The sequence below is a fragment of the Oryctolagus cuniculus genome, chromosome 12, assembly GCF_964237555.1.
Source record: "Oryctolagus cuniculus chromosome 12, mOryCun1.1, whole genome shotgun sequence".
NCBI lineage: Eukaryota > Metazoa > Chordata > Mammalia > Lagomorpha > Leporidae > Oryctolagus > Oryctolagus cuniculus.
In genome coordinates this window covers 11740224-11754266 of record NC_091443.1, presented here as the reverse complement: position 1 = coordinate 11754266, position 14043 = coordinate 11740224, and the positions used below count along the sequence as shown (strand labels likewise).

Below are 14043 nucleotides of genomic sequence, written 5' to 3'. Positions count from 1 at the left end.
CGGCGTGCCGGCGCCGCAAGGCGGAGGATTAGCCTAGTGAGCCGCGGCGCCGGCCAGAGCAACTGTGTTTTAATCCAACAACAGACACACTATCCTGACCAGCAAAGGCATTCTTCTTCCGTGGAAGGATCCTGGCAGCCGTCTCCAGCTGTGTTCACTTATTCTCCGGTTCAGGTCAGGGCCACGCTGAACGTTGTGTTGCCCCAAAAACTAGATTGAAAAGCTCACTGTTAGTTATTTGTGTAAACCATTAAAGTTTAAAAACTGAGGGGGAGAAAGAGGAAGATGATGGCTGTTATGGATAAATGCACGAATATGACAAGCATAGGGGGAGATACGCAGGGGACTGTTGTCCGTTTCTGTGATTGGCCACAGGGTTGTACATGACGTCTCCAGCTTCGTTCTCCAGCTCCCCAGTAACCTCACTGTGAGGCATCCACGTAGTCGGGAGGCACCCTGGAGACTCCCCCATGTTCTTGGCATGGTCTTTGTTCTAGGGCAGCAACCTAATTTTCCCCAGGTAATGCGGTTCAGGTACTTGCCCCCCACATTCGGGCCTATTTTTGGCCCATTGGTTCTGATATGAGGGTCAAGGGTAGTCAGGAGGAAGTCTCATCTTCCGGTTCACTGGGTCTCCCGGTGGAGGCATTCCCACTTAGGGACCAAGAGCACCGGGCCCCAGAGCGCCAAGGTACCGGTCCAGGAAGCAGGATTTCCGCAACTTCATGATGGGGTTTATAGTAAGAGGAGCCAGACGCCTTTTCTGCCCCTCTGTTGCTAGACCGAGGGAAAACAGCAGGAAGAAGGTTCTCATTCAGACGAGGAGCTGCACTCTGGGAGGTCCTCCTGTGTTGCTGCCCAGTTTGTGTTGTGACTTGATGGACCGTCCTACCTTTGATTGAGGCAGCTCTTTCTGTGTGATGTGGGGCACAGAAGAGCGGACAAGTCTATGGGTAGCTCATGGCTGCACTTCCTTCGCTGTGAGACGAGCTCTTTGGTCTGATGCGCACTGCCGTGTGGAATATGACAGAGGCCTGACCTTTTGCGGGTCCACAGATCATGGTGTCTTGATGGTGACGCATTGTGGGCAGGGAAGACAGACCTGAGTGCTTCAGACTGTGTCCACTACAGCTAGGACAAACGTTTTCCCCTCTGTGATGGACGCTCCCTCTAGGGAATGACGCCACACCCAGGACTTGCCCCCGGTCTCAGCACCGAGCAGCGGCTGAAGCCGGTCAGCCTTGGTCATGGGAAGCACGTGGTGTTGAGCACATGCGTAGCTTCAGTCCCTGCCACCATGGATCCATGGAGCAAGCTCGGACAGCTGGGAAAAGAGACTGAGGTACAGGGGGGTCGCAGCCTTGTCCACCTGATGATTGAGGACACACGCTGCCGTGGATGCCCTTTGGTGGGCATTCCCAGGAAACACAGGTGTCGTCCCTCTCTGTGCTCCTTCTGGAAGGCCTGTCCACGTGTGTCTTCCTCTCACCTTTGTGTCACCAGCCATCCAGTCTTCTTCCTTCAGAGTCAGTGACCATTCAGCCAAACCCACTAGCAGCTGCCATGGATTAATATCAGTCCCTGCCCTTGATCATCTCTCCTTGTAGACAGAGTGGACAGCAAGTGCACTGTCAGCGGCATTTCCCTGGCTCTCCTTCATGGAGCCATGGTGCTACGGTGTTCCACTTTGGGTTGGTGCCAGCAAATTGCACAGTCGTGTCTGTGAAGCTGATTCTAGCTTATTCTCCTGTTGCCTGGTGGTATGGCACAGCCCCCAAGGCCATAAGCTTGGACTAATGGAGAGGAAACAATGCAACAGAAGTTTGGTGTCAAAAGAGCACCTGCCTGTGCATCTTCCTGATGCCTTGTAAACCACCCCAGCCTGGGTTCTCGCAGCCCCTCTCCATGTGATGACGGACGGTTGCTGTGCTCAACCAGTGGGTGGGTCTGCGTGCCAGGCAGATCTCATGGAGTGAAACTCAAACCATCTGGTTACCTCATGTCTCACGATTAATTGTTTAGTTTCGGGGCTGGCGTTAAACTGCTGCCTAAGACATTGCCATCCTATTTGAGTGCCGATTCAAGTCCTGACTGCTGTACTTCCAATCTGTCTCCCTGCTGATATGCCTGGGAAAGCAGCAGAAGATGACCCAAGCACTTGGGCCCCTGCTGCCAACCTGGGAGACCAGGATGGAGTTGCAGGCTCCTGATTTCGGCCCTCGCTGTTGGATTGAACCAGCAGTTGGAAGATCTCTCCACCTCCCTCTCTGTCTCTCTGTCTCTGTCTCCCCCACCCCCCGCCCCGCCTTTCAAATAAATAAATATTAAAAAAATTGTTTGATTTCTACCAGGGTCTGGTAGCAAATTGGAAGATGTTTTTCAAAGGAAGAGTAGTTGCCTGCACAGGAGGGCACGGGGTTGCTCCTGTGTCTTAAAGTGATTCTCCTGCTGGTGCTTGTAAGAGCCTGCATTCCACTTCACTATTTACTGTGGACCCTTTGAGTCTCGTCGTATCTGCTGGCCTTGGAAGAACTGAGTGGCAGAGCAGTTTTACTGAAACCTAAACTTGCTGTGGAGTCTCCTCTTGCTGTTGTCCCATTGAAAAAAGAATGACCATATAAATGGGTTGAAGGGTACGTTGCCTTTGAAATCACAAGAACCTGCCAAGCACTGTGTCTCTTTGTGGAGGGTGGTTCAGGTGTGGTACCTGGTTTTTCAGTTTAGAGGGGGTATCTCAACAGGCTTCAGACACTGAGCCCTCAGATTCTTCCATGAGATGGCCTCTGAATTTTTGTGGGTTTTGTCCTTCGTCTTCTCATTGGCACGTGCCTTACTAATACATTTGCAATTCTTGTTCCTTCTTATCAATGAAGACCATTCAGCAGAGAATTGATGATTTAGTGGGCTAGTGTGTTGTCTTTTAGAATGTTAAGATGATAAGATTTTAGGCAACAATATTAGGGCAGGGCAGGGCTTGGCTCTGAGGCAACACCGTGGAATTGTACTGTTGGTCCTGCCAGGTAAGGGAAGAATGCTTTTGGTTCTTTAGTGCCAATTGGTGTTGATCAAAAGGCATCATCCAGGCCAATAGCTGCATATCAAATAAGAGGGGCTGGGCTGATTTGCTCTATAGATGCCGTATCTGAGGTAGCATCTGTCACCGAAATCAATGCCAGATTAAGTTTGTGATAGTCCACGGTCGTTCTCCAGGAATGTGCCAGTTAAATGGGAATGTGTAAGGAATTGCCACCTATGACTGTGTCGTCTCTGATGGCAGCATCAGTCTCTGTAGTTTACTTTCTTGAGGGGAGGGGAAGTTCCAGAGTCTTCCATTGATGCTTCCCAAAATAATGGTCCTCATCCCCTGAGCCAAGTAGCTGAGTGAGGAGTCTACCAATTGCCAAGCGTATCTTCCAAATACAGAAAAAATCACTGAGTGGTGCCGTGGGCCAGCCAAGCCCATGAGTCAGATTAAGCATCTATGTTGATCAGTGGGCCACAGCAACATTCTGGATTACCAGGAGTTATCCATTCAGAGCCGGCATCGAGTATCTCCCAAAAGGTCTGCTGTTTCCTTTGGCCCAACGCACAGTTCTTCCAGTAAATGGGAAAATCTTGGAGGGAGACTTACAGTATGCAGATTTCTTCATGGGAACTCAGCCTTGGAAGTCACGAGGACCCACTAAACACCGCCTGTCTTTGTGGAAGAAACTGGGTCACACATCATTGTTCTTTACTTTGGTGACTCAAGCCATGTTTCTTGAGTTTTGATTATCTAGATCAAACAGTACTCTAACAGGCCTCCCTTGCATTTTGTTCCTGGAGCAACTGTGATCAATCAGCTACCACCACAGATCCCTGCAGAGTAGCACGTTCTGATTACTGGCGTACCTCTGGTTTCCTTTATGGTTGACATGGTTGATGTGCCCAAAGTTGCAACTTGACCTCTAGTATTCTAGGACCCCTTTATCCCCACTGAAATCAGGGAGCCTGTCTCGGTGGTGCCATCTGCTTCAGCCATACATGGGCTAGCAAGGAGAGAGAAAAAACACAGAGCTTTTAGGGGAACAGGTGCTTCCCTCTCTAATGTATTCCTCAATGCCTGAGCGAATGGAGTGGCCCTCGTGGAAGGGGGTAAGTGGTGTGCAGCTCACATAGAATGAATCAGCCCAACATTCCTACCTCCCTAAGCCTTTGGATTTCCTCCTTCAAGGTGTGCCAAGGGAACTCTGACATCTCAAGTCAAGTCTGTGTATGTATGTATGTAGGGCTGTGAGGGCCACATCGATCTGCAGGAGACTAGACATTAGATCCTGAATGTGGGCTACTAAGGGTACCCATGCAATAATGGATTTGGCCCAGCCTCGTGTTGCATTCCACCTTCCTTGGTCAAACAGCCCCAGGTATATTCCTGCATGTGTTCCTCAGATTTCTGCCTATGAGTATTGGCCGTTCTTACATCATTTTTGGTATGAAAGCTGTAAACCTATCTTCTGGAGCGTGTTGAACTTTGTTCCTAGTTAAGGGCTCATGGGAGCAAGGGGTCATGGTGGTGGTCTCGGGGAGAATGAGCATCCCACTGTGTTATCTACCCTAAGTAAGGGTCCCACCCAGTTTTGAACTGTGGAAGGATGGTCTCCGTGGACGTGAGAGGCGATGCTATTCCTGCAGATCAGGGGGTCTCAGAGTGACGGGGTATCAAGATTGTCGGTGTCCTCTGGACCCCACAGGATGTGTTTGTCCAAACTTCAGGGTCTCCTTTTTGCCTCGTTGTCTCCCTTTCACATGAAAACCTTGACGAGATGATGCATTTGCTGCTTCTTCTGCTTCAGCAGTTCACACAGCAGCGTTTTGTGTTTGATTTCTGGCCCCATAGCCCTGTGGCTTAAGAAATCAATGCTTCAGGGCTGTTACGGAAGGAGTCTGGTCTGTGACCGTGATTTGAGGTGGGCGTTGATGGATCTAAGTTTGTCATTGTCTGCCTGTGAGCAGGCAGGTGTGCTCCCGTGGATCCAGCCCCCACTGTGCTCCTCATGGTCCTCATTACGGCCATGAGAGTTCAGTGTAGACAGCCACATGAGTCCTCAAAGTGCATGCTTCAATTGCCACTTCAGCTCAATCTACTATAGTTGAGAGTTTGGCTAATTAGCATGCCGCTTCTCATTGGCAAGGATTGCAACCTGGCACAATCCCAAGGGCGTGACCAAAGCAACCCCCAAATCCAATTTTTAAGATGTCTGTCTCGTAGGACCCCCTCCCAGTACCAGCTTTGTGGCAGACTAGGTCCAATAAGAAGACAGAAATGACACTGTAGGTTAAACTGGAAAGTTTAGCACAGGAGCTGTTAACCATGATATAAGAGTAATTAGATATCAAACACGCTACACGGTGTCTGCTAAGAGTACTCGAGGAGAAGCACACTTGGATCTGGTTCACACATCCTTGGGGGAAGGTGTGATTGAGTCCCCAGGAACAGGGAAGTCTGGTGGCATAGGCAGGCCGGGGCTGGCCTGGAGCAGCTGTTGTAACCATAGGCTACCGTCTGGATTCAGCTGGGGAGCTGCAACTGGTGGTGTGGGCCTGTGTGGGGAGTTCAGCCCCAGGAGGGCAGGGGATGCCGGGGTGCAGGCCGGGCAGGAGGAGGAATGGTGGCTCAGACATGGTCTCCAGGCCATTTGGGCTACACGGAGTTCCTTGAGGGAGTCCCGCACGCCTCTGAGGGAGTCCTGCACACCTCTGAGGGAGTCCCGCACACATCTGAGGGAGTCCTGCACACCTCTGAGGGAGTCCCGCACACATCTGAGGGAGTCCCACACACATCTGAGGGAGTCCCGCACACATCTGAGGGAGTCCCGCACACACTGAGGGAGTCCCGCACATATCTGAGGGAGTCCCACACACACTGAGGGGGTCCCACGTGCATCTGAGGGAGTCCCACACGCCTCTGAGGGAGTCCCGCGCGTCTGAGGGAGTCCTGCACACATCTGAAGGAGTCCCTCACACATCGGAGGGAGTCCCGCACACATCTGAGGGAGTCCCACACACACTGAGGGAGTCCTGCACACATCTGAGGGAGTCCCGCGTGCGTCTGAGGGAGTCCCCTGCGCGCCTCTGAGGGAGTCCCGCACGCCTCTGAGGGAGTCCTGCACACATCTGAGGGAGTCCCCTGCGCGCCTCTGAGGGAGTCCCACGTGCGTCTGAGGGAGTCCTGCACACCTCTGAAGGAGTCCCTCACACATCGGAGGGAGTCCCGCACACATCTGAGGGAGTCCCACGCCTCTGAGGGAGTCCCGCACACATCAGATTCTGAGCCTGGGATTGCAGGGAGCCTCTTCCTGATGTGTCCCGCCAGCGCCTCCTCCCAGGAAAGCCTCCCACTGCGCCCACTGGAGAGAGGGTCTGAGGGGGATTCTGTTGCTCGTTGAGAACTGACACAGTCATTTCGCCGTTCATTTCTGATTTCTTGTTCTGGGACGTAAGATTGTTGTGCGTTCAATCTGTGTCTGCTCAGTCTGTTGAGCAGAAAGTTCTAAGTAAATCTCGTTCATTGCTATTTCAATTTTTATATCCCTTCTTATTTCTAGCTAATTTGAGTTCTGTTAAAGTCTCCCATTTGAGTAATGGCTGTTATTATTATTATTTTCTTTGCTTATATTTTGGAGGTTGTTAAAGGGTAAATGTGCACAGTGCTCTTATGGATTATTCCTTTGTTAACGAGAATGTTTATTTTTGTCCCATTACATCCTTTGCAACTTACATATATTGTGTCTGTTATCACTCACCTGCCATCTTGTTGTCATCATTTTTCTATACTTTCTGTGTTGGCAATGTTCATGTCATTTTGTTTCAGGCGAAGTGACTTGAGACTAAGTTGCTCCCTGTTGAATTTTCTAGAATCATCTGAAAGTCTTGTTCAGCGGGTGGGCTCAGAGAATGAGGAGCACTGCATTCGTGTGCTAGGGCAGAACACAATACCACAGACTGGGGGCTTGAGAAACAGACGCTGGTCTTAGTTCTGGAGGCTGAAGTCCAAGGTCAAGGTGCTGACGGGCCAGGTTTCCTCTGAGTCCGGCCCTTTTGTGCAGATGTCCTCCTGCTGCAGGCACCCACGGTCCTTCCCCTGTGAGTGTGCACCCCGGCTGTGTGCCTAACTCATCTTTGTATAGGGACCCTGGGCCCCTCAACAGCTTCACAGTGCAGTCGCATTCTGGGGTCCTGGGGTTAGGACTTCAACATACATGGGAAGGTGAGTGTGGAAACACAGGTCAGCCCATAATAATCACACATCTGAGATTTTGTTTTTGTAGTCTAAGCTGAAAATCTCTTTTATTAAGGGCTTTTGACCCAGTGATATTGACGTGGTCAAATGTTTTTCAAGAAAGATAATTTATTTGCAAAGCAGAGGTAGAGGGAGGAAGAGACAAATCTTCCAACCTGCTGGTTCACTCCCTACCTGCTGTCAAGGTGAGGCTGAACCCACGAGCCTGAGACGCAGTATGGGTCTCCCACAGGGGTGGCAGGGACCCAAGCTCTTGGGCCATCTTCCACTGCTTTCCCGGATGCATTGGTGGGGAGCTGGGTCAGAAGTGGAGCAACTGGGATGTGAACTGGTGCTCACATGGGCATGTGGCATGCCAGCACCACAGGTGGCAGCTTAGCCAACTGACCACAACACAAGTCCTATTGTGGCCTTCACATGATTTTTGATGTTTTGCTTTGTTAATTTTGTCTTGCTGCTGTCTTTTAGCCTCTTTTATGTTTTTTTTGAATGGATTTTTAATTTTTCTGTGTTTTACTCATTTATTCTAATTGTTTAGAGATGATACATTCTATTCTTAGCAGAAGAAGTCAAACATTATTTTTGCGTTGACATCAAGAATTAATGAATGTGCTCTCCCTCTTTAAACAGCAGAACGGGTGCCCCCTCTTCATTCCCTCTGGTGCTCCTGGCCTTTTCCTTCTCTCGTCTTGCTGTGATCTCTCATTTGTATTCTGGATTGCCAGGCTGTGGGGAGCAACTGAGACTAGACTAAGTTACTGGAATTAAGACTTATTCTATGCATCTGCTCTCCCACAATATGGCGCTGGGGAGGAGCAAATAACTACGCAGCTGCCTCATCAGACTGATAAGCTGCAGGAGCTGATCCTGCTCCTGATTGGAGGAGAGCAGTGTGCTCGGCGTGTGGGTAGCAGAGTTGGGATTGGTGGAAGAGGACTATAAAGGAGGAGAGAGACAACATGCACCAGGAACATCCGGATAACATCTGAGCAGCCCCCGAGAGAGCCGGCCGGTGGTATGCCGCTCCCCCGCGGAAGTGGGGAAAGTGGCAGGGGGAGCCGCCCCTCCACGGAGGTGGAGGGGTCGGCAGCCAACCTGGGAAGGACCAGCAGCAAACCCGGGAAGGGCCGAGCAGACAAAAGAACAGCGCAGGGTTTAGTGTTGTTCCTCCACGAAGAAGGGGAGCGACACCAGGCCCTTAAAGTGTCGTGTTGCCCTTCATTATCTAAGGTCAGTGGTGTTTTCCTGGTCCTCACCACTGCTGTTCCTCTTGGGTTTGTTTCTGTTCTGTAATGGCACATTTTTCCGAATACCTTGTCTGCTGCATGGCTGAAGATGTCAACATCTTGACTTCTGTGGTGACAGTTTGGCTGAAGGGCACAAGTCCTGACCAGGCTTCTCTTCCTTCACACTTGGAGCCTCCATCGTCTTCCTGCATTCCGTGTTGCTGATGTAAAGTCACATGGCCACCTGAGGGTCCGATTTGTGCATCCTTGTCTGTAATTCTACCCCACCTTTTGAAGCTCACAGGATCTTCTTTCATCCTTCCTGTCCTGAAAGTTCTCCATGATCCATGCCGGAACATCTGTGGTTGCTTCTCAACCAACATCCATGACCTCCACCCTTTTTCTTCCTTACTGACTAAATCTCAGTACCTGGCAGCTGGCCCTGGAGGTGCAGGCGTGGGCAGGGCTGCCTCTCACGGCTGGTCTGCCTCTGGCTCTCCCCCAGTTAGCCCTGACTGCTGAACACCCCTTCTGACCCGGAATCCCCCCTTCAACCTGCCGTGCAGCCTCTCACCTTTTCCGGTAGTTTGTTCTGTTCCTACCTGGGGCTGTGGTTTCTCTCTTTGCCGTTTCATTCAGTGACTTGTCAAGATTTTGGTGCCCTGAAGGCTCCCCTGTTGTATTCCATCCACACAGTTTTATGATTACTTTAAAGTGAGCTCACCATTCACAGAATAAATCAGGAGTCCCTTAGTCTTAGTCTGGCCCTAGAGTGCCTCCCCCCACCCAGGTTTAGGGCAGCTCTGGGGATTTTCCCAGTTGTCAGTCAAGGCCCAGAGGCTTCACCTCTGGCTACCCCTCTCCCACCAGACCATGGCCCTGCTTCCTGGGGTGGTTGCGGGGCCCCAGGCGGCTGGAGAAGTGTCTGGGTCCTTGTCAGAGGCCATCCTGCTGCTCACCCCTGTGTACCTGGCACCTCCCTGCCACTCCTCTCTCCCTTTGCCCACCCTGAGGCCTGATAGACCCCCAGGATTAGCCGGGATATCATTCTTTACTCTTGTCTTGAAAAACCACAGTCAGAGCCTGATTTTTTTTTTTTTTTTTTTTGACAGGCAGATTGGACAGTGAGAGAGAGAGACAGAGAGAAAGGTCTTCCACAATGGCTGCTGTGGCCGGCACACTGCGCTGATCTGAAGCCAGGAGCCAGGTGCTTCTCCTGGTCTCCCATGTGGGTGCAGGGCCCAAGCACTTGGGCCATCCTCCACTGCACTCCTGGGCCACAGCAGAGAGCTGGACAGGAAGAGGAGCAACCGGGACAGAATCCGGTGCCCCGACCGGGACTAGAACCTAGTGTGCCGGTGCCGCAAGGCGGAGGATTAGCCTATTGAGCCGCGGCACTGGCCTAGAGCCTGAATTTGAAAGTACCCAAAGTCCCTCCCGTTCCCAGACTTTCCAGGGGCAGAGACTGTGACTTAGGGGACAAAGGGCTCTCCCGCCACCGTGGCTCCTTCAGGGAGGATCAGAATCCCATTCCCTGGGGGAAGGAACATGTCTGCAGACTTAAGGGAATCTCTCCAGTGGCCGTGGGGATGCTGGTGGGGGGTGGGTGGGGTCAGCCCTGCTGAGCTGGGGGGGGGGGCCTGGGAAGCAGCTCTCGGGACTGTGGGTGCTACGCCTCTGCAAGCTTAGACTGCCGAGATGTGCAGTGGAGCCAGCTGTGACCCCGCCCATGGCCCCAAGACCCCACTGGGAGGCGTGGGACGCAGTGAGAACAGCAGGTGACTCCTGCACCTCTCTTGCCACACCCCTCACTGAACTTCCCCGGGGGGGCAACATGTGTCAACAAATTGTGTATAAAACCCTTGAACGTAACTCAGGAGAACCTGGCTACTTAACGGCATCCTGTAGGAGATCTGAGATTCGGAAGATAATCGTTGGACAAAGTGGTGGAATATCTTGTGATGTGCCCATTTGGGGAGTTCCGCTTAGGCATTTTGGATTTCAGTTGCACCCTTTCAGCCACTGTTGTCGAACCCCTTTTACTAGACACCAATGCCTACATAGGAGACCCAGCCCCTCCCCGCCCCTGTTGGCTTATGGACTGGGTAGGAGGGCAGGCAGGCACAGTGGACATCAAGTTAAATAGTGTTCCAGGGGTCAGGCCTGGTGAGTTGCTGCAGGCTGAATGATTGTGAGACCACAGTTTGGCCATTTGCCATGGGCAGGTGTCTCCTGGGCTGTGTCAGGCCTGGGGTGGGGGCCATGCAGGAGAGAGGGTCTGTGGTTGTCCCCTGTGGGAGAGGGCTTGAGCAGCCAGAGCTTTGTGGGACTGAGAAGACACCAGTGCCAGGATGGTTGGGTCCCTTGGCTGTTCTGTAGGACGGAATGGGCTTCCCCGTGTGTGCTGGTCTCTTACACCTTGGGCTTGGTCCACGCTCTGGCTGATACCTCTAGGTGAGCCCCTGTGGGGCCATGGGCTCCAGTCAGGGCAGCTGGTGCAGTGGTCTCCACTTGGTACTTTGACAACAACCTCTGCCCCCCACTTTCTGAACTCCAGGACTTATGTCTTGTATGGGCGTTGGGGAACCATAGCTTTCCACAGAGCTCTTGTCCAAGCACTCGTGACCACAGCACCCCTGGTCTAGCCTCAGAGGGACACTTCGGAGCTGCGGAGAAGCACTGCGCCAGCCGCAGCAGCCATTGGAGGGTGAACGAACGGCAAAGGAAGATCTTTCTCTCTGTCTCTCTTTTACTGTCCACTCTGCCTGTCAAAAAAAAAAAAAAAAAAAAGAAGGTGGCATCTAATTCTACACACAGCCAAGACCTTGACGCCTGCAGGTGCAGCTGGTGGGTGAGAGGCTGCTCGCAACCTTCCCACAATGCAAGGCTCCCGTGCCTGCTCAGTTCCGTCCCATGCTCCTGGCCCAGAGCTTCCCCCTGGGGAACCGTGAGCCCTGCGAGACAGGGGTGAGCTCTGTGAAGAGCCGTGGGCTCTTCCTGTTTCGTTACATCCAGCTCTAGGCCTCCCAGCTTTGGCTGAGTGTTGAGTCACTGAGAGAGTTCAAAACAGGGGTGTCAGAGCCCTACCCGGACATTCTGACCTCACAGCACTGGGTGCGACCCAGGACTTGGTGTTTTTTAAAACTCCCCAGGTTGATTCTAACTGCAGTTGGGACTGAGGACCCTGGGACTGGTAGAGGTCATGAGTTTTCCCCTGACACGACCCTGGGACTGGTAGAGGTCATGAGTTTTCCCCTGACACGACCCTGGGACTGGTAGAGGTCATGAGTTTTCCCCTGACACGACCCTGGGACTGGTAGAGGTCATGAGTTTTCCCCTGACACGACCCTGGGACTGGTAGAGGTCATGAGTTTTCCCCTGACACGACCCTGGGACTGGTAGAGGTCATGAGTTTTCCCCTGACACAACCTTTCCTGCCGATGAAAATGCTGGCGATGTCAGGCTGAGCCAAATGCTGATTGGCAGTTCATGTGCCGGATGAATTGAGCAAAAATAAGTAGATTTTAATTTAATGTGCATTTCACAGATCAGTGGAGTATGTGTGGTGTTGGTGAGGATGGAGTTAGCTGCCTGGCCCATCCCTTGTATTGCTTACGGCAGAAAACTCTGGACAGAATAAAAAGGAGCAGCAGCAGGAGGGAGGTCAAAGTGCAGATGCTTGTGTGTTGGCACTGAGACCTTTGGCTTCCTCCTTTCATTTGAGTGTCTGCTTACTGGGGCAATAGCATCGTAGGCAGGGTCAGCAAAGACAGAGGGTCAGCAAAGACCGAGAGGGTCAGCAAAGACTGAGAGGGTCTTCTCTGGCCGGAAGACTGAGCTGGAGAGGAGGGGAATTGCTGTGGGTTGTTCTTTTTGATCCTTTCTCCTCTCCTGGCCCCGGCCTGAAGCTAGACCCAGAGTAGCAGCACCTGAAGTTCCAAGGGCAAGTCCAGCTCTCTGCCTGGCGGAGCTGGGTGTTGTATAAAGATTGGAGGGAGGTCCTCATTCACTTCTCTCTCTCTCTCTCTCTGTAAAGATAGGTTTGAAGATGTGACTTTTAAAAAAGATTTGTTTATTTTGTTTGAAAGGCAGAGTAACGGAGAGACAGAGGGAGAGAGGGAAGAGAGAGAGAGAGAGGGAGAGATCTTCCATCCACTGGTTCACTCCCTAAATGGTCACAATGGCCAGAGCTGGACTGATCTGAAGCCAGGCGTCAGGAGCTTCTCCCAAGCACTGGGCGTCTTCCACTGCTTTCCCAGGCACAGAGAGCTGGATCAGCAGGGGAGCAGCCAGGACTCAGACTGATGTCCACATGGGATGCCAGCACTGCAGGCAGTGGCTTCACCCACTACACCACGGCATTGGCCCCTCTTCTCTCTGTCTTGTTGCTTTGTCCCCAGAGAGGCTCCAGTTGCACAAAACTATGCATCAGGGTGGGAGGCTACAACCCTGAGAGACCCCCAAGCCTGTGACTAGAGGAGTCAGAAATAGGAGCCTCTGGGAGCGGGAGAGTGTGCGTGAAATCTTGCCGAGGAGAGATGTGGGAAAGGGGATCCCTCACTTGGGTGCTGGGACACACAGGCTTTGGAACTGAACGGCGGTGCAAGCCATGGCTCAAGTCCCAGACTCCACCCCATGTGGCTCATGCGAGGGGCAGACACAAATGGCACAGCACAGGCTTTTGAGAGGGGGACTGGCATTCAACCCACCTCCTAAAATAGGTGAGCTGTACCTTGTGGTCTGACTGACAAAATAAACAAGTGAAAAGTAACATTTGGGTCTCAAAACATAAATATTAAAAATGCCTGGGATGCAATCCAAAATTTTCTGGCATATGAAGAAGTAAGAAAATCTGATCAATTCTCCAGTTGATCAATTAATGTGTTGTTTTTTTTTTTTTTAAGAAAAAAATACCAATCTTCAAGGGAACGCATAATCAACAAATGTCAACCCTGAGATGACCGAGATGTGTATATTAGCCAAAAATTGGCAGTGATGTTAACGTCCATATTCCATGAGGCTAGGGGGAGACATTTTTGAATGAATTAAATTCTCAGCAGAGAAATATAAACTGTGAAAATGAAAGAAAAATAAACCTTAGGAATGAAAAACAGATCTGGGGCCGGCGCCGCGGCTCACTAGGCTAATCCTCCACCTAGTGGCGCCGGCACACCGGGTTCTAGTCCCGGTCGGGGCTCTGGATTCTGTCCCGGTTGCCCCTCTTCCAGGCCAGCTCTCTGCTGTGGCCTGGGAGTGCAGTGGAGGATGGCCCAAGTGCTTGGGCCCTGCACCCCATGGGAGACCAGGAGAAGCACCTGGCTCCTGCCTTTGGATCAGCACGGTGCGCCGGCCGCAGAGCGCCGGCCATGGCAGCCATTGGAGGGTGAACCAACGGCAAAGGAAGACCTTTCTCTTTGTCTCTCTCTCTCACTGTCCACTCTGCCTGTTAAAAAAAAAAATAACAGATCTGAAATAGAAATTTCACTGGATGGGCTCCAGGGTGCAGTGGAGGTGGGGAGGGGTGGTGGGGAGGGGGGA

At 52.0% G+C, this 14043-nt stretch overlaps 1 protein-coding gene across 7 annotated transcripts in view; it reads left to right on the top strand.

Moving 5' to 3' along the window:
* The window catches only part of APBA2 (amyloid beta precursor protein binding family A member 2), a 227238-nt gene that overhangs the window by 135596 nt on the left and 77599 nt on the right, over positions 1-14043 (top strand). The gene's annotated exons all lie outside the window — the stretch shown is intronic.